Raw genomic sequence first — 6,830 nt, forward strand, 5'->3', positions numbered from 1 at the left:
CCCTGTCTGTCTTTTCTTTTTTCCTTGGGAGGTGGTATGACTCAGTTAAAAGCATCAGATTTAGAGATAGGCAGGTCTGGGTTTGAATCATGGCTGTTCCACTCACTAGCTGACTTACTTTGGGCAAGTTTCCTAACTTTTTGGGTTCTCAGCTTCCTCATCTATAAAATGGGTATATTAATACTTTAATCATGGAGTTGTAAGGATTTAATAACATAATATATCTAATGCACTTGGCATCCCAGGATGGTGCAAACGGTTGCATGCTTGGCTGCAAAGTGAAAGGTTGATGATTTGAGGTCACCTAGAGGTGCCCCTGTAGAAAGTCCTGGTGATCTACTTTAAAATTAATCATCCATGGAAACTCTATGGAACACAGTTCTACTTGGACATGCATGGGGCCTCCATGAGTCAGAATCCACTCGAAAGCAACTGTTTTGGTTTTATGGTTTTGGTAATGCACTTAAGAAGTTGGCACATAGTAGGTACACAGTGAGCTACTACTGTTCATTTATTTATTCAATGTTTATCTGGTAGCTACAGTGGGCCAGGCCCTGGACTAGAAACTGGGTTATAACGGTGATACCAAAACATTCCTTTCAAGACCTGGGCAAAGATCAGAGTCCCCACACCCCTGCTGCAGCAAGTGAGGAAAATGGGTTCCAAAGCCTCATCTAAGCCATGCTGTCAAGGGCCGCGGCTCTCACCTTTTGCCATATTTTCCTCTTGCAGTATCCTTGTTCAGTTTAATTCAAATAATTACACTATGACAACACTATATTGGAAGTGATGTGTCAGGCTCCGGGTGAGTAACCTGGGGGGCTTGCCCAGTCTGATAATGCTGATAGGACAGCGACCGAGATGGCATTGGGACAAAACCTGCCCCGTGAGCAATGTCTGCAGGAGCTGGTCTGTTTAGCTTGGAGGTAACACATTCAGTGAGCCTTCTAATTTCTGGAGCCCTGGTGGCATAGTGGTTAAGAGCTCGGCTGCTAACCAAAAGGTTGGCAGTTTGAATCTGCCAGCTGCTCCTTGGGAAACCTATGGGGGCAGTTCTAGTCTGTCCTAAAGAGTTGCTGTGAGTTGGAATCGAGTCAGTGGGTTACGGGTCATAGGCATGAGGCTGGAATCAGAACCAGGATCAGTTGTAGAAAACACCCCAAGGCATATTTTGTCTTCTTAAAGGAACAAAGCTTTCTAATCTCCTTGGGTGTTCAGCGATAGAACAGTTTGTCTGAGAAGCAGAGGAAGCTCCATCTCTGGCATGCTCAGGCCCAGGCTGGATAAATACCCACCAGGGAGTTATAAAGCGAGTGCCTGCTTTGGGTGGAAGGCTTAATGGGATGACCTCTAGGTTTTCTAGTAGCTTGGAGACTCTTGGATTCTAAGTTTCCATTGTCAGGCTCATACCACCTTCCCCTGGATGCCTGCCAGCTTCTTCCCTCTGGGGCTCACCCTGTAGCTTACCTCACTCCTTCCTGAACCCAGCTCCGGAACCTTGGTGTAGCACCCCTGGGACCAGCATATCAGGTGGCTGGGGCATGCACAAAATAGATTCCAGTTCTCCTGGCAAGACAATTTAGTTTTCTTATTGCATCAGCCCCTTTTAAAAATCTCCCCTCTTTAGGGATTTGTGTTTTCTGTCTTAGATTTGTATTTTATGCACATTGCGTATCATAAAATGGGACACATACCAGCATCTGGTACTAAACTTCTGAGGTTGGTATTTTGGAAAACCAGCAGCATAGTGGCTCTGGAGAAGAGACTACTGGATTCAAATCCTAGTTCCACCACTTACTATAAATGTTACCCTGGACAAGCCACAGTATCCTTATTTGCAAAACAAGGTAATAATAACACTTACCTCATAGGGCTGTTGTTAAGTCTAAATGAGATAATACATGTAAAGAGAGTAGAACAATGATACATTATTATGTTTCTAATAAATGTTAATAAACAAATAAATATTTTGTCCATAATCCTTCATTTAATTTTTTTTAGAACTATTTCTTTCATTCTTTTTAAATCAGAATAATATTGTCATTGAAAGGGTTCTAAAAAAAAAAAACCCAAACCCTTTGCTGTCGAATCAGTTCTGCCTCATGGTGACCCCATGTGTTACAGAGTAGAACTACTCCACAGGGTTCTCTTGGCTGTAATCTTTACAGAAGTAGATCACCAGGGTCTTTCTTCTGTGGAGCTGCCAGTTGGGTTCGAACTACCAACCTTTAGGTTAGTAGTTGAGTGCAAACCATTTGTGTTACTCAGGTACCTTGAAAGGTTCTGTCGTTGTTAGGTGCCATTGAGTTGATATCAACTCATAGCAAACGCCGTGTTTGCAGAGTAGAACTGCCGCATAGGGTTGTCTAGGCTGTAATCTTTACGAGAGCTGACTGCCGAGTCTTTCTCCCATGGAACTGCTGGATGGGTTCCAACTGCCAACCTTGTGGTTAGCAGCCAGACACTTAACCATTGCACCTCCAGGGCTCTAAACCACAAACCAAACCCATTGCCATCAAGTCAATTTCAACTTTTAGAGATCCTATAGGACAGAATAGAACTGCCCCATAGGATTTCCAAGGCTGTAAATATTTATGGAAGCAGACGGCCACATCTTTCTCCTGAAGAGCAGCTGGTGGGTTTAAACCGCCGGCTTTTCAGTTAGCAGCCGAGCACTTAACCACTACGCCGCCAGGGATCCTTACCAGGGCTCTAAAAAATCAAACCAAATTCATTGCCATTGAGTTGATTCTGACTCATAGCAACTGCTCCATAGGGTTTTCAAGAAGCAGCTGGTGGATTCGAACTGCCGACCTTTTGGTTAACAGCCTTAGCTCTTAACCACTGTGCCACCAGAGATCCTTACCAGGGTTCTAGAGGTTACCAAATCCAGCTCATCTTTTTACTGCTAAGGAAAGTGAGGCTCAGAGAGGTGAAGTGACTTATTCATCTATTAGTAGAACTAGGAAGAAGATCCAGGAATCTTTTTTCTTATCTGATGCCTTTCACTCACTGTGATTTTCCTAATGAATATTAAGAGTTACCTTATTTTTTCTGGTAAGTTGCTTTAAAAAACAAATTATAAGCATGTAATTAAATAAACATTATCCTCTTTCAATGAAAGTTATTGTTTAAATAATTGAAAACTGAAAAATGGGATTTTCTAATCTCTGTGTTGTGGAGGACTTTGGTTATTGGCTTCCAGGGGCTCAGTAGCTCCACGTCCCTCCCCACCCAGACCTCTATGCTTCTTGAGAAACAAGGGTGAGTCTTGAGATAACCTCATATGAATGTCTCTTCTCAGCTGTCCTCCTAGTTTACTTCCTGGAGTACCAATTCCAGGACCTGTGCTCTCAGCCTGTGTGGTTTAAATCATTTACAGATGTGCTGCCAATGTGCATAAAATTTATTTTTGCTTCCACTGCAGATAACACGATTGCAATGATGCCTGCTGGAGAGAGCTCCAAGCTGAGTGGATCATATGATGCTGTGCAGGGTGGGATCAGCTTACTGCAAAGAGGAGCTCTGTGACTTTGAGGCATGACCAAGGAAGAGGAGATTTTCCTGAAATGCATGGCCACTTGGTTTGGGGAATTTTTAAAAACATATGTTCAGGGTGGAGCTAAGTTCAATTCAACCTTCAACTCAAGACTGAAGGGCACTGAGTAAATTTTGCAGCTCTGATTGTCCCATTGAGAGACCTTGTTAAAAAGCAGTAGACCCAAGTGCACTGTATGTATTGCTGGACCCAATGGCATTGCATGTATTGCTGATTTCAAGTGTGCTGCCCCAGATTTCAGAATTTTAAAGTATACTATGAACAAAAATATCTGAGGCCATTGTCCTAAGTGTTCCATGAAACAAAGTGTTCCTTGGTGACATAATTTTGTGAAATACTGAGTTAAACAAAGTTCAACCTGTCTCCTCACTGCAGAATTTCTCAGTGCCCTTAATGAGCTAACGTACGTGGTGACTCCCCCACAAGGGATTTAGAATGTAGCACTTATCCACCTTTCCTCGCCACAAACCTTTTTTTTTTCTTTTCAAGAACATATCTGAGGACTAGTGTTCTGAAGAAATGCTTTGGCAAATACTGTTCCACAAGAATTTTGCCATGTCTTTCTTTGTTTGAGGAAAGTTCTGAGGCTATTATACAAAGGGTTAATCCAGAGGGTCACTGTTCCTGGTCCCTGATACACAGCTCAGCTGCTAAGTCTGACACCACCTCCTGTTCACTCCCCTTGGGGGAGGAAATAGGGGTACTTCTCAGTGCAGAAAGGAAAAATAGCAATCATACACTCTTCTTTGGGAAGAAAGCATCGTTTTGGGACTTGGCTTCTGTCATGGATTGAATTGTGTCCCCAGAAATGTTTTTCAACTTGGCTAGGTCATGATTCCCAGTATTGTGTGATTGTCCACCATTTTGTCATCTGATGTGATTTTCCTATGTATTGTAAATCCTATCTCTATGATGTTGATGAGATGGGATTAGAGGCAGGACTCAATCTACAAGGTTGGATTGTGTTTTGAGCCAACCTTTTTTGAAATATAAAAGAGAGAAGCAAGCGGAGAGACATGGGGACCTCATATCACCAAGAAAGCAGCACCGGGAGCGGAGCGCGTCTTTTGGACTCGGGTTTCCTGTGCAGAGAAGCTCCTGGTCCAGGGGAAGATTGATGACAAGGACCTTCCTCCAGAGCTGACAGAGAGAGAACACCTTCCCCTGGAGCTGATGCCCTGAATCTGGACTTCTAGCCTACTAGACTGTGAGAGGATAAACTTCTGTTTGTTGAAACCATCCTCTTGTGGTATTTCTGTTATAGCAGCACTAGATGACTAAGACAGCTTCTTTAGCCAGTTACTCTTGTATATCTCACTTGCTTACGAGAGTATTTCCCAGTGTAGCTTCCAGGCTGGCCCTGCACAGGACACACTGTGTGTTAGAACTGATTTCTCTCCATCTCACAGTAAACTATGGAAAGTCTTCATCTTTTGGCCTGAATACTGCATGCTTGAGCTAAACCTTTGGATAGTGTATTGTAAGCCTAAACAGTTTAGTAGCTTCGGCTATCTCTTCACTTCTTTGGACTCATTTTTTCTCTTTGGTGAAATGAGGGGGTCAGACTCAACTCAATGAACACTCATAAACATTTACTGAACCTCCCCTGTGGTAGGTGCAGTGCTTGACACTGGCAATTCAACAATGGATAAAATGTGTTTTTTGTGATATATGCATGACAATAAATTATAATACAGCATGCTAAGTATAAAAGGTACTACAGAGACAGAGAGGAGGGAGCAATGGATTCTGTCTGGACCATTTGTAAGATTCCTGCCAGCTATGCCATTCTTAAATATTAAGCTCTCAGTGCTTTTTTCTTGTTGTGGTTGTCCCAGAGCCCTCTGATTCTCACACCAGCAGTAGACAGGGTCAAGCACTGCTGTCATTGGGTGCTAGATGACTGTCAGCTGATGTCCCCTTGACTGAACTTCATCTGGCATAGGCCTCTTCTTTGTCAGCCCAGCAGGGCTATCCTGCCCCAACCCTCCAATAGCAGTGGATGCTTCTCCTAAATATAAGTCTACCTTAGAAGTTTCAATTAGAGTGGAATAGAAGCGTGTGCATGTCAGTCATTTTCCTGAGCCAGCCTCCAAGGATGAGAGGAAGCAAACAGGTTTCCCCAGCAATAGAAATCTTGGGCTCCTACCACTTCTCACAGCCGCTCAGAATCTAAAGAAACTAATTAAAATTCTTCACTTAGTGTCCCAAGCTTTCTGGTTTGGCCCCAGGGAACATATTCTGCTTTCTTACCTGCCCTCTTCACCTCCTTCCAAGATTCAGAGATTCTTTAGTACTGTTCCCTTTCCTGTTCTCATTTCCTCTCTCCCTCTTCTTCCTCCTCCTTCTTCATTCCAAGTACCATTTGCTGAGGGTGATTTCAGTAGTAATGAAATCATCGTTACTAATGAGTTGCTGGAGGCCTGATGGCGCAGTGGTTAAGAGCTCAGCTGTAAACCAAAAGGTCGGCAGTTCTAAATCTACCAGTTGTTCCTTGGAAACCCTGTGGGGCAGTTCTACTCTGTCCTACAGGGTCACTATGAATTGGAATTGACTTGATGGCCATGGCTTTGGATTTTTTTCTTCTTCTTTTGAAGAGTTGCTGGTTATAGTTTCAGACATAAAAATCAAGACACACGGTCTGGTAATCTCCAGCTGACCCTGGGTGTGAGGAAAGACTTAGGCTCTGAGGACCTTCAGGCACGTCTAGCATGCTCCAGAGAACCTTGCTCATTCTCCCTAACTTAAAAAAAAAAAAAATCCTATTCCACCAGGGACAAAATACCTGGAAGTAGCATTGTTAGTAACTGCAGCAACAGGCCATCCACCCTCACGCCCTTCCTCACCTTCACATCCCCAGGGATGCTATCGAAAACAAAAGATTGTGGTTGGAGAGAGCCAAGGGTGGGCTGGCACAAGGAAGCCTGGAAACCTGGAGTGGGAAGTGTAGGAATGGGAGGGCCTGCTTGTTCTGTCAACTGGGAGGGCCTTAGCTGGGGGTTAATAAACTCGAGGAACTCTTCCCACCCTTTCCAAGTACAATCAGAAATTAGGCTTTCTAATCTCCTCCAGCCTCCGGCCCAAGCTCACCACCACCCCACTCCACCTCACCTAATCTCAAGAAACCACCTTCTGCCTACTCTTCTAAGTCTGAGGTCACCCACCATTTTCTTAGACCTCTCAGGATTGTCACACACAATCTTCCCTCCCTCCCTCCTTCCTTCCTTCCCTCCTTCCCTCCCTCCCCCCTCCCCCCTCCTTCCCACCTTCC

The sequence above is a fragment of the Trichechus manatus genome, unplaced genomic scaffold (assembly GCF_000243295.1).
Source record: "Trichechus manatus latirostris isolate Lorelei unplaced genomic scaffold, TriManLat1.0 scaffold00130, whole genome shotgun sequence".
In the NCBI taxonomy this organism is placed as follows: Eukaryota; Metazoa; Chordata; class Mammalia; order Sirenia; family Trichechidae; genus Trichechus; species Trichechus manatus.